Source organism: Colobus angolensis, unplaced genomic scaffold (assembly GCF_000951035.1).
Source record: "Colobus angolensis palliatus isolate OR3802 unplaced genomic scaffold, Cang.pa_1.0 Scaffold8, whole genome shotgun sequence".
Taxonomy (NCBI): domain Eukaryota; kingdom Metazoa; phylum Chordata; class Mammalia; order Primates; family Cercopithecidae; genus Colobus; species Colobus angolensis.
The window spans coordinates 9,735,211-9,748,271 of record NW_012121820.1 but is presented as its reverse complement, the minus strand read 5'-3'; the positions used below and the strand labels follow the sequence as shown (position 1 = coordinate 9,748,271).

The following is a 13,061-nucleotide window of genomic DNA, read 5'->3' as shown; positions in this document are numbered from 1 at the left end:
CATTATTTTAGAGATGGGGTCTTGCTCTGTTGCCCAGGCTTGAGTGTAGTGGTGTGAACACAGCTCACTGCAGCCTTGAACTCCTGGGCTGAGGCATTCCTCCTGTCTCAGCTTCCCCATTAGCTGGGACTACAGGTATGCACAGCTATGCCTGGCTGATTTTAATTTTTTTTTTTTTTTCTTTTTAAGAGATGGGGCCTTGCTGTGTTGCCCAGGCTGGTGTCAAACTGCTGATCTCAGCTATCTTCTTGCCCTGGCCCCCCAAAGCTCTAGTATTACAGGTGTGAGCCACTGCACCTGGCCTAAACCTAACTGAGCATGTTAGGGTTTTGATGCCGCGACAACCCCCTGAATCTCAGTTGCTTATAAGAAAGGCTTATTTTTGCTCTTACTACATGTTCCATGACAATCAGCAGAGAAGGAAGGGTTGGGCTCTGCTCCACAAATCACTCAGGGCTGTAGGGTGGCCAAGTCTTGACCATCTGGAACCTTGCTGGTCCTCTAGAGAGAGCCTGCAGATCTCAAGTTTGCTTTTCTATACTTCCACCCAGAAGGAGACCCACGTTGCTTCTGCTCATAACCCATTGGCCTAAGCTAGACACGTGGTTCCAATAAATGGCAAGAGGAGCCCGAGGTGTAGTGTCCTATGTGCCAGGAAGGAGAGGAGAGCCAGATATTGGAGAGCAGTAGTAAAGTCTGCCACAGCAGGTGCTTCCCACTCTGCCTTCTCCAGACATATAGGCGGACTGAGACACTACTCACGGGATGCACTGTGGGTGGTTGAATAATGACCTCTAAGTATAGCCAGGTCCTAATCTTTGAAACCTGTGTATGTTGCTTTAAATGGCAAAAGGGGCTCTGCAGATGTGATTCAGGATCTTGGGATGGGGAGAGTATCTTGGGTTGTCTGGGTGGGCCCTGTGGAATCACAATGGTCCTTGTAAGTGAGGAGGGGGCACAGAGTCAGGAGAAGGTAATGTGAGGACGGAAGGAGAGACTGGGGTGATGTGCTGTGAAGATGGAGGAAGGGACCACAAGTTAAGGAATACAAGCAGCCACTAGATGCAGGAAAAGGCAAGGAAATAGATTTTCTCCTGGAACCTCCAGAGCAGCCAACCCTAATGACACCTTGGTTTTAGCCCAGTGAGGTTGATTTTAGACTTCTGACTTTCCAGACTGGAAGAGAATAATTTTTGTGTTTTAAGCCACCCGTTTATGGTGATTTGTGACAGCGGCCCTAGGAAACTAATATATCACCTTCAGTCAGAAAATCATATGAAACCCACTGCATAAAAGCCTCCTCTGTCTGCTCAGACAGAACCAACCCTCTCCTCCTGTCTCTTGTGGCGCCCCTTGCACCCATCTGTCATCACGTTCATGCACAAGCAGAGGTGTCTCTTAACATAGTCCTTTCACTCCCAACACCCATGCTCCAACAAGCACACCCTCAGCCACTCTTTGAGCCTCTCATTGCTCGGGCTGATCTGGGTTGGTGCGTATCCACGTCTGTAGGAACGCAGGGCAGGCTGGTGGCAAGGTCAATATAAAGAACTTGTCTCTAGGCAAAGGGCCCTGGCATGCCCCAGAAGTGGCTCAGAACTTGTCTCTAGGCATGTCCCCGGCATGCCCCAGAAGTGGCTCAGTTGGCGGAAGAGTAGAGGCCCCATGGGAGATGGTGGGGAGGGTGAAGGATGGTGAAATCAGCAGGGACCAGGTCCAGCAGGACCTCGGGACCAAGAGGAAGAGGTGAATCTTTGTTCTGAAGACAGAGGGAAGCCTTAGAAGGGTTTTGGGCAGGGAAGCGACTATGGATGACTGATGACTGGGTTCTCCTGGTTTGTGACTAGGTTAGAAGGCTGTCTTTGTCCTCCCATCTTCTGGAAGTCAACTCTATGCCAGACACTCCTGAGCTATGCTTTTCATAGGATTTCTCGTGCGTCCATTTTATAGAGGAGAAAGCTGAGACTCAAGGAATGGAACCTCATGGAATCCATCCTCCATGTGGCTAGCTGAGTCATCTTTTAAACTATAAATTAATGCATGTTACTCCCCTGCAAGAACTCTCCAAGGGCTTCCCATTTAGGATGAAATCTGAGTGCCTTATGGTGGCCCTAGGACTCCACGTCACGTCCTCGCCCTGCACCTCTGCCTACTGTGCACTGCGCGTTATTCCCCCTGCATGCGAGAGCTTCTACTTGTGGACCTCAGGGACTTCGCATTGCTGCTCCCTCTGCCTTACATGCTCCCACCCACTACTTGTTGCCTGACAGCCTCCTCCTCTCCCTTCCGGGCTCCCTCAGTTTAATTGCGGCCTCTACAGAGAGACCCTCTGTCTCTGCACTTCCTGTGTTTGCTACACAGCACTTAGCACGATGCAATGTGTGACCACCTTTGTGTGTTTGCCTGCTTGTTGCCTGCCTCCTGCGGTGGACTCTGAGGCCTGCAGGGGCTGGGACCGTGTCTACCTTGCTTCTCGTTGTGTCCCAGCCCCCAGGACAGGACCTGGCTTGAAGTGGGGCACTCAGCAAACCTCTGCAGAAGGATGAAGGATGCGTCCTGGGTGCAGAGGATGCAGGGAGCTCTGGACCTTTGAGGGTGGCTGGAGGATCCTGGACCTGCCTCAGAGGACAGACACCATGCAGGGGCCAGCTGAGGAGGAGTGCCAGTGGTTTCTCTGGGCACCTGGGCAGCCCCATTCCTGTTGCACCTGGCCTTGACCCACTCCCTGTGCTGTCCACATTCCCTGTCACGTTAAACGCTCTGCCTGCCATTTCAGCCTCTGGGAGGATCCATGAGGGTGTAGGGAAAGACATCAGACCTGGGTTTAGATCCCAGTTCAGCCACTTAATAGCTATGAGACCTTGCGCAGTTTCCTTTAACTTTCTGAGCCTCAGTTTCCTCCTGTGTAAAATGGGCATACAGAGGGACAGTCTCCTAGCACATGAGTCCTGGTGCTTGATTCAGCTTGAAACTGCCTTATCTGCAATCCAAAAAGCCCTGCAACCAAAAGTTGTTTTATATGCTGCAAACTCATTTGGCCCCCAAAATCTGACCTGAGCTGACGCGAGGCTCTTTGTAATCTTTACTTACCCCCCTTGTGTGAATATTCATATGTTCCACTGCAGAAATATGAATGTGTTCCATTGCAGGTGTTGCCTGAGGCTCCACTGAAGCTATGGCATAATTTGCAGAATTTGCACTTCATTACTTTTCTGAAATTCAAACAAATTCTGAAACTGCATGAGTTCTGGCTGAGAGCTGTGGATCTGTGTATGTGAGTCGCTGCTGAAAACCCTCCTGGGGCACCGGAGGGCCCGTGGAGGCCTCTGGAAGCTATTGCAGAGCCTGAAACCCCTTGTTTCCCCTTGGCTGGCTTCTGGTTTCTCGGCAGCCAGTGTCTTCTTAGCCACCTGGGGTTATGTTGGTTTTGCTGGTTCAGGGGCAGGGGTTAAAGCTTAGGGCAGGGTGAGCCCAGGTACTCAAACATTTCTGATGTGAATTTAAAAGGAGATTTTTTTTTTTTTTTTTTAATGAATCATCAGAAGAAAGAAATCAGAAGGAAGTGTGTGACCAAGGAGAGGAAATTAGGGTTTGCAAATTGCATGAGTCACCCCCTTTCTGACTCCTGGGTGATCCCTTGCCCTTGGCAATTTTCACTCATCTCTGAGACTCTCAAGGCCGTATTCTACACAACATGCTGGGGCTGTCGTGGTTTTATTCTGGCTCCAAACCTGCTTCTCATTCTAACCTATTTTTGAATGACTGCCATGCTGTTTTACTTATTATTGCGTTAGCCAGTGTTTCTTCCCTGCCCAAGCCCTGCTCAGACTCCTGTATCCCCATCTTAGCATCTGCAACCCATTCTCCACCCAGAAGCCAGAGGCCAGTTTCTGAAGTGCGACTCACATTCTGGGCTTCAGTCTCACCTCCCCAGTCTGGCCCTTGAAGCTCCCTTGTGATAAGGCCCTGCTTGCCTTTCTGTCTTATCTTGCACCACCTTTCTACTCCATGAATGGGCCCTTCCCTCCAGCTCCCAGGCTTTGGTGAATGCTGTTCCCACTGGCCTCTGCCCTCGCCTGGCTAGTTCCGTGCATGTCGCGGGTAGATCTGCTTTAGAAACCACGTCTTCCATGAAGTCTTTTTATAAGGCCCTTGTCTAGGCCTCACGAACCTGGCTTCCCATCGACTTATCACCCACCCCTATTCTGATTCCTGGTCCTGTCCTCTTCCCTAGACCATGAGCTCCAGGACAAAGACTGTCCACCAGTTGCAGTGGCTCACGCCTGTAATCAATCCCAGCACTTTGGGAGGCTGAGGTGGGTGGATCACCTGAGGTCAGGAGTTCGAGACCAGCCTGGCCAACATGATGAAACCCCGTCTCTACTAAAGATACAAAAATTAGCCGGGCATGCTGGCGCACGCCTGTGATCCCAGCTACTCGGGAGGCTGAGGCAGGAGAATCGCTTGAACCCGGGAGGCCGAAGTTGCAGTGAGCTGAGACCGTGCCGCTCCACTCCAGCCTGGGTGAGAGTAAGGATCTGTCTCAAAAAGAACACCAAAAACCAAAAGCTGTGTTTTCTGTATGTCACTACCATCCCCAGCACTCAGAGTGAAAGACTGTTTTAAGCAAGACTGTTTTAAGCCCTTGAGTCCTCGTCCCCTGCCTCTGGCTGGCTATGTCTGCCTAAGAGTGGCTGCCATATTGTCTTCCATTAAGCTGGAACCTGTTTCCCGTGTCAGCAGTGGTATGAAATATCCCAGTTGCATTGCAGTAAGTTTGTTGTATGTGCATTTCCCCACTTGCCATTGAATCAGGTGTCCCTTTTTTCCCTTCCATATTTGTTTCTTAAGATAACACCTCTTGCGTGACTTTTGTTTGAATCCCATGTCTTTTTGTCTGTTGGCATCTTGTTTTCTGTTTAATTTGACTGAGCTATTTCCACCTTGTATATATTAACTGTCTTATAGTTGGCGCTGATATTTTCTTAGTCTGATGTCCTTTTCATTTTGGTTTTATTATGTTTTCTTCCACAGAAGATATTAATGCATATGTATTTGAATCTGTCAATCTCTCTTCCTCTGTGATTGCTTTGAGGACTGAAGAAGTTATCCTGCCTCCACAGATCTGATAAACATTCTGTTCTGTTTTCTGATTGTTTCCCTGTAGCATGACTTTTTATGCTTAACTCTTTAATCCGTTTGGAGTGCATTTTGGTGGGTGTCTTTCTGTGGATATCTAGTTCAGTGTTCCTAAATAGGAACAGAATAACCCTCTTGTCCCCATTCTGTTTATTAAATAATTAGTCCTTGTCTCTTTGTTTGCAAAAGGCCAGACAAAATAGAATAGCTCTTATAAGCATGAGCTTTAGCAGAATTAAGATTTTGGCTTTGCCACTTTGTGTGAGCTATGAGCACATTGCTTAGATTGAGCTTGTTTTTTCCTCTGTAAAACAGGATGATGGTATCTCCCTCCTAGGATCGTTGTAAAGATTGAGCAGAAGATCATGTGTAAAGCACATCACACGTTACCTGGCATAAAGTAAATGTCCTCCTTAATCTTGATACGTTTCCATACCTGACTGGGTCCAACGTTGTACTTTTCCTTCTGTTTCATTGATGTAGAATTCTTGTTTTCTGTTACTGCCATACTGCTTTAATTGTGGCTTCATGGAATGTTTCACTCTCTGGCCAGATTGGGCATCCTTCCGTTGCTCTTTAAGAATATTGCTTTAAACACGCACCTGTTTTCTTTAGTGAATGTTGATTTTCTCTCTCCCATTCTGTACTGTAGCCCACCTCAGTGACTTCTAGACACCCCTTCTCCCCTCTCCCCAGCACACACACTGGTTTTCTCCACACCTGGCTGCCTAGCCTTTGCTCACTCTGGACTCACTGCCTCACAGGTACGTACCGACTGCTCTCACCTGGCGTATCTCCACCTTAGTGCTTTATCACTCCCTGGGTGTCATCGTGCAGATACCCATTTTCCCTATGGATCTGAGCTTCCCTGGGAATTGGTTCTAGGTCCCTAGTGCCCCCTGCACCTGGCGTGTGGTCACGTACATTGTAGGTGCTGAGGTCAGGGCTTGGAGAAGACAGGAATGTTCACTGTGCACGTGGACTTTTGACAGTAACTGGGCTAAATCTGGCTGCTTCTGGAGGTGCAGGCTTAGAGGACCCAACAATTTGGCGGTTGTAACTCTGGACATGCTGTTGCCAATAACGGTGGGTCATCTATCAGCTCTGGCCTTGGTTTCCCCAGTGGGATTTGCAGAAGCCAGAGGGTTAAAACCCTCCCAGCCCTGAGGCCTCATTATTTATCTTAGAGGGTCCGTAGTAAAGATGAATTAGAATAACTCATTGGCACATGCTATGCCTTCGAGTGCAGTTTTCTGATTTCTGGGAGAGAAAAGGCCTCTTAGGACAGAGCCCCCAACTGCCCTCCTGGGTCTCCAGGAGAGAGCCCAGATCTGGATCAGAGGGGTTCAGTAGTCAAGAACAGAGGGGTGGCTCTCTGCCTGGGAAGGCAACTGGGGCGAAAGCAGGGAGCTAGCCTTTCTCTGCACACTGCTAGGTAGCTTGCAAAACCCTGCCTGTTCCATTCCTGTTCTCCAGAGGAGGAATCTGAGGATGAGAGAGGTAAGATCCCCGCCCACTGCCATGCAGCAGCTAAGTGCAGAGCCTGGACTTGAACCTAGATCTGCCTGCTTCCAGAGCTGTGCTTCACCAGTGTTCTCACAGCTCCCAGTCCAAAGGCCGATGTTGAGACGGCGCTTAAAAATACACCAGCAGTGTTTACAAATACCGTTTCCTGTGTTATCTGGTACTGGTAGAAGGAAGTGAACCTGGCACTTTGTCTGTGTTAGGTTTGGGGTTAGAGGCATAAGTGCCAAGTTCAGATGACCTAGAAAAACATTTCTAGGTCAAATTACAATTTCAAAGGTTTCTTTTCTTCTTCTTTTTGAACCGCTCTAAGAGCAAACGCTGTCGTTGACATATTTCCCTTCCGACAACACGAGCCCTTTGTGGCGTGATTGAGGGCTTGTTTTGTAGTGCTGGGGAGAAAAATATCTTCCACATCATCTGCTGCTCAGTGTCTCAGGCACACTCGCTCCCCCCACACCGCAGTGCCACTGACATACGCTCACGTGGCTTTTAGTTAATGGTCTTTGGCAAGAATCAGTTTTGGGACTTGTTCCCAACCGCTTGGATGATAGATAATTGTCAAATACAAATATTGGCGGCACAGGGCAACCTGAGGCTCTAGACCGCTGACCGCAGCCCAGCCTCTGGGGAGAGCCGGGAGCTGGGCAACTGCATGTTTTGGGAGGTAACGGGGCAAGACCTGGCAGCAGCACAGCCTTCTCGTTACAGTGTAGGCTCTGGAGTTGAACTTCCTGGATTTGAATCCTCACTCCACCCCTTCCTAGCTGTGTGGCCTTGGGCACGCTACATAACCTCCCTCGCCTCAGTCTCCTTATCTGTAAAATGGGAGCCTCACTAACTTACCTCATGAGGTGGTTGTGAGGATTACAGGAATGGATATTTGTCATTCAATTAAGAGTGCCTGGCTTGTCATCAGTGTGATGTGAACACTGCACACATTTGTTCTAAGGAATAAATGATCGTAGCCATAGTGGATGCTGTCGTGTGTCACCCTAGTCCCTCCTCAGATCCAGGCACACATTCTGTCTGCTGCTTAGAGTGCTGGCTGCTGCCCCTATCAGCTGAGCCTCTCTCTGGGCAGCTCCATGGTGCCTTTGGTGGAAAGGGCAGCTCCATGGTGCCTTTGGTGGAAAGAGGAAGCCTTGGCCAAGGTCATCAACACTTGCCCCCTGGGCATCCTGGATCCAATGGCCATCCCATGTGGGGATACACAGTGCTTAGCTCCCTGCCTCAAACTGGGACACCTCTGCTGGGCCATCCCAGTTCCAGAGCTCCCCTTGGGACAGGTGGAGGCCTCTGTTGTGACTGCATCACAGTTTGGCTTGTCCCTCTGGCCTGGCCTGCTCCCCCACTCTCCTATAGCACTTCCCAGTACATTTCTTGTCTGTAGATTTCACCCTCAGAGTCTGTTGGGTACCTGAAACAACAGGTAGCTATCCAGACACTGAATGGAATCTGATTTCCATTTTAAAGCACATGCTGATTTCACTTGCTTGTATTTTTGGAGGCTTTTTGAGGAGTGGCCTTGGGTTCTCCACCACCCCTGTCTCCACCCTCCGTGTGGCACTGTCAGCATGCCTTGGTCACCTCCATGGCTCCTGGTGGAAAGAATGTGGCCTAGCTCCTGGGCAGATCATAAAACTTAAAACTGATGGAACGGTCCAGGGGCCCAGAGGGTATCACCCGTTCAACCCTTCCAGGTACAAGTGAGGAAACTGAGGCCTAGAAAGGGGGAGGCCTTTTTCAAGGACACACAGTGAGTGGTGCCTTTCCTTCCCATCTCTGAAGGTGATGGTGTCTCGGGATGTAGTGAGCAGGCTGGTCTTAAGAGTCAGACGTATGGCTGTTGTGATATTGTGGCGCTAGGGTCCAACAGATGTTTTACGGGGTACCCCCATGGCAGAGGGGTGGCCAGGCCAGCCCGGGAGTGGGAATCAGCAGTGGCTTCTGGAAGAGGGACAACATGGGAGTTGAATGGGCATGAACAGTGTGGAACAGCGGGGAGTTTCAGGGGGAGACACAGCTGCCGCAGAGGCCTGGACGAGGCGTCCGGGAGAGTGTGGTCTGGGCAGGGAGCTTGGAAAGGCAGAAGAGGGGATGGGCGCATGACGGGTGGGAGGGACCCTGGACCGTCGGGCTGGCAGGTGGCAGAGGCTCAAGTGAATGCTGTGGCCAAGAATTAAAACTTTTCCCCAGTGGAGGGAATGGGACTTGATGGAGAGTGACTTGGGGAGAGCCACGCAGAGGCCTTACCCATTATGGTCCCCACTGACCCTGCACTGCCTGAGCCAGTTGGTGCTCAGTCCATGGTTGTGGAATAAATGAGTGAATGAATGAGGGAAGGGAAGATGGTGCTGAAGAAGAGGCCTCCAGCTGCACTGTGGCGGGCGGCTGGGAGCAGGGACGAGCCCACAGGCTCTGATGAAACTGGCCTTGGTTGGGGATTTTGTCCTTCTGAGCCAGACTGTGGGTCCCTATCTTCCCTCTTATCACTGGAGAGGTCCATGGGCCTGGCTTCAATGAGACTCTGGGGACTTAGGGAGTGCCGGTGAGACTAGCTGAGAGCAAGTACGTTGGCATCCCCCACAGCAGAAGCCCAGGGAAAGGCTTCACAGTTGTGAGCCCAATCAGATGAGGTCCTGGCCCTGCCCCTTGGATGGCCTCATCTCATTACACCTTGCCCCACTTCCCAGTCCAGCTCCCTCTAGCCCCAGGCAGTGTCTGCAGCCCTCTTTGAACCATTCCCCCTCACAGCGCCAAATGAAAATGTTTGTTGAAAACAACATGTGCATAATTAAAGCTTAATGAGCGCTTGTCTGTTTGGAATGTGCAATTAGATTTACAATCGGGGATGGGAGAGAGCTCCAAATGGCTTTAAATGGAGCTGAGAGAGAGGATAATTTTTGCCATAAATCTGCAGTAATGCAGACGGTGTGTGAGCTACCAGTGGCAGTACCAGGGAAGGAAGAAATACAGGCCTGCCAGGCCTCCATGCTATCTATGCTAGCGGGTTGCCCTGCCCATCAGGCCAGGCCCTCTGGGCAGCTGAAGCTGGTGAGTGTACTGGGATGGGACTCACTGGTGGTCCTGGGGACAGATCTGCCCTAGGTTGGAGCTGGAGTTCCTGCCTGCAGCCTGTGAGATCTGTGATCCAGCCAACTGTGAGGGGCTGAGGGACTAGTGCTGAGTCCAGCTGCCCAGGTCCCCAAGATCCCATGGCTGGGGAGAGATTCCTGTGTCATCACCATGTTCACCCCCAGCCTGCAAACTGGCTTCAGGGCAGAGGATGTGGCCTTCTACTTTGTTCTCTGCTGTTTCCCAGTACCCAGAGCATACATAGTAAGGCGTCAGTTAACATTCGAATGCCTCGTTACCAGACTCTTGCCTTCAGCACGTCACTCTCCCTCTGCAAACCCCATTTCTCCCATATCTATCACAGAGAAATGGATTCGGCTACTGCTGATGTCATCCCTTCCGTCTCTGGGGTTCGGGGTCAGGAGCAGACAATGACTAGGGCAGCGTCTAGACCAGCACCATCCAGTAGAAATACAATGCAGGCCATATACATGATTTTGAATTTTCTAATGGCCATGTTCAGAAAAAGTGAAAAGAAACAGGTGACATTAATTTTAATATTTTAGTTAACCCAGTATATCCCAAATATTACTATTATTCCAATACATCATCAATATACAAATATTGACAAGGTATTTTACATTCCTTTTTGTTGTCATCGTCATCATTCTTGCTCTGAAGTCTTTGAGATTCAATGTGGACTTTACACTTACCCACATCTCAGTTTGGACTAGCTACGATTCAAGTGCTCAGAAGACACATGTGGTAAGCGGCCATCATTCTAGATGGAGGAGGTCTAGAAAGAGCACAGCTAGAGCCAGGTGGGAGGGGGCAATGATTCCCACCTCCCAGAGGAGCCCAGGTGCCTGGCAGCCCTTACCTGTGGTGCTATAGTGATCACTGCTATTTTTACACTACCCCTCCATGTCTTTTATCGACTGAAATAGGTGGCGCCATCCAAGCCAACTCTTGTTGGCGGTGGAGACAAGGGTTCTGCAGGAGCTCAAAGCACTGAGCTTGCTTACAAGGGACATTCCCAGCTTCTGTGGCAGGCAGTGCCCAAAGCGTTGTCCCTGCTTCTGATAGTTAAGGTCCCAGGTCCATAGTCATGAGGTCACCTTCTCTGGTTCACGTGGCTTGCACGCAGTGGGGGTGGGAAGCCAGGGTGTACCCTTAGGAGCCAGCAGCCTGGACTTCAGACTCAGCTCAGGCAAGTCTTGGCTGTGTGGTCTCAGGCAGATCCCCTAAACTTTCTGGGCCTCCGTCACAGGGGAGGATTTATCACCAGGCAGAATACAAATGTGCGTTGTACCCAGCAAAGCAGGCGCATCAATCAGGAGAAAAACATTTTTGAAAAAAGGTTAATATCTGATATCTTAGGAACAAAGCATGGGAGTCGTGGTTGTTGGGAAAAATCGGCCCTTGCAGTTGGACTTTCTTACAAAGACTTTAATTTGCAAATTTCATTTCAAATTACATACAGTGGGCACAGGCATCAAGGGTCTTTTCCATGATTAAGACCTCAGAGATTTGCACAAAGCCCCGCTCAGTGTCTTCATCTACAGAAGAGAGGTAGTTATAGCAACTGGCAGCATTCTTAGGAGGATTCAGTAATACGAAATAGCTAACAATGATTGAGTGCCTTCTCTAGGTAGGCAATGTTCTAAGCACTTTCTGTATAGTTAATTCAAATGACAGTCATACCCATTTTGCAGATGAGAAAACTGAGACACAGTAACGTAGTTAAAAAACCTAACAGCTTGAAAGCAACAAGCCTGGGATTTGAACCCTGGCAGCCAGACCAGGGCCTGTGTTTGTATCCACTGTGCCATCATGTTTCTCCATGTGGTGATGGGCCTGGAACTGGTGTACAGGGCCCGGTTCAGACTGAGACTGAGGCTTCCCACGCCGTGCTCTATTCCTGTTCCTCTTCCATCTGGCCGGCCTCTTTGCCTGCACCCCTCCCCCGGCATCTTCCTGGCCCCAATGTGTATTTCCCCATGAGACTTCCACATAAAACCGCACTCTCGGCAGGACCTAGGTTGCAGCTGCCTCTCTCTTTAGAGCTGTGTTTTATCTGTGCAGAATGAGTGTTCTCACGGCCTGATGTGGGGCAGGCGGGAGCAGTGTGTGCTGCTTTGATTGTTTCCTCTTTAGATCTCAGTGAGGCGCAGCTGTCAGTGCCTGTGACTGGCTAGGCTGATGGCTGTGCATCCCTGGTCTTTGATCTGTGTCTCTGTGCAGAGGGGAGGAGCAACAGCTTCTACAGAACAGCTGCTGCTTTGGTACCTGGGGTCAAGGCCAAGTTCAGACTTCCTGGGTGGCTTTGGACGAGCTCCCAACCACTCTGAGCCTCACCTTGCTCATCTCGATAGTGGGGCTGCTCATGGAAGCCTTGGGATTTCTAGGGGGTTCCAGTGAGATGGCTGGGCACAGCTCTGGGACAAGGGCTAGTATACAGTAGGTGCTCTCTGGCCAGTGCTCACAGCAGCCTTGGATGTCATATTCCCTGCTCCTTGCCTGGTCACCTCCTGTGCTTCCTACATCATGACTTCCTCCAAGTCACTTTTTCAGGATGCTTCTCTGGAAAGACCCTCTGCCTTGCTTCTGCTCCCCTTGGCTAACCTTATCCTGGCCTTTGTCACATGTGTCAAAGAAGAGGGCATCATTCAATATCAAAAGCAAGAAGCTGAATTCATTGGTATACTTTGCAAAGGTAGTCTCCCCAAATCAAGCAAGAGCTGATCTTTTCAGGGTTTGGGGAAGCATGGAGTCCTGGGATAGGAGGACTTTCAGAGCAGGAGGTTCTGAGACTGGCTGGCTGTCCCCGTGGTGGACATGTGGCTGTTAGGAGTGAGACTATTATTGATTGTTTGACTTTCAGAGGTGGGACTGTAAAGCTCCCAGTGACCAATGAGGATGAGCTTTAAACTTTTAAGTTTGGGGTTTCATTGTTTGCAGCTTGGGACTGTGGTCAAGGAACATCTTTTCCTCTGTAGATTCAGAGAATAAGAAGGTTTTATTCTCCCTCCATAGCTGTCATCTTCTCCAAAGGACGCAGGGTTCCTTGAAGGCAGGGGCTGTGTCATCATTCTGGCATGCCTGACACCCAGCACACTGCCTGGCACACAGTAAGCACTCACAAGATACCGTTCAATGAACAGTAACTGTTGCCTCCAAGTACCTTTGCATTTATCTCTTTTCAGAGCCTTTGTGATGATCTGTTTGCATAGATTTCCCAAGGGGCAGTGGCAAAATTCACTCGTAGATTCCCCAGCGGCTGGGAGCATATTCCTCAGTACACGATAGGTGCCCGGTAC

General features: G+C 50.0%; 1 protein-coding gene across 4 annotated transcripts in view; it reads left to right on the top strand.

Moving 5' to 3' along the window:
• The window catches only part of TOX2 (TOX high mobility group box family member 2), a 158,022-nt gene that overhangs the window by 36,815 nt on the left and 108,146 nt on the right, over positions 1 to 13,061 (top strand). The window contains exon 2 of one of the 4 annotated variants that reach the window (XM_011929023.1): positions 3,150 to 3,274. The exons of the other annotated variants lie outside the window; for them this stretch is intronic. The gene's annotated coding sequence lies outside the window, so the exon portion shown is untranslated. The remainder of the gene's footprint in view (positions 1 to 3,149; positions 3,275 to 13,061) is intronic. 4 annotated transcript variants of the gene reach the window in all.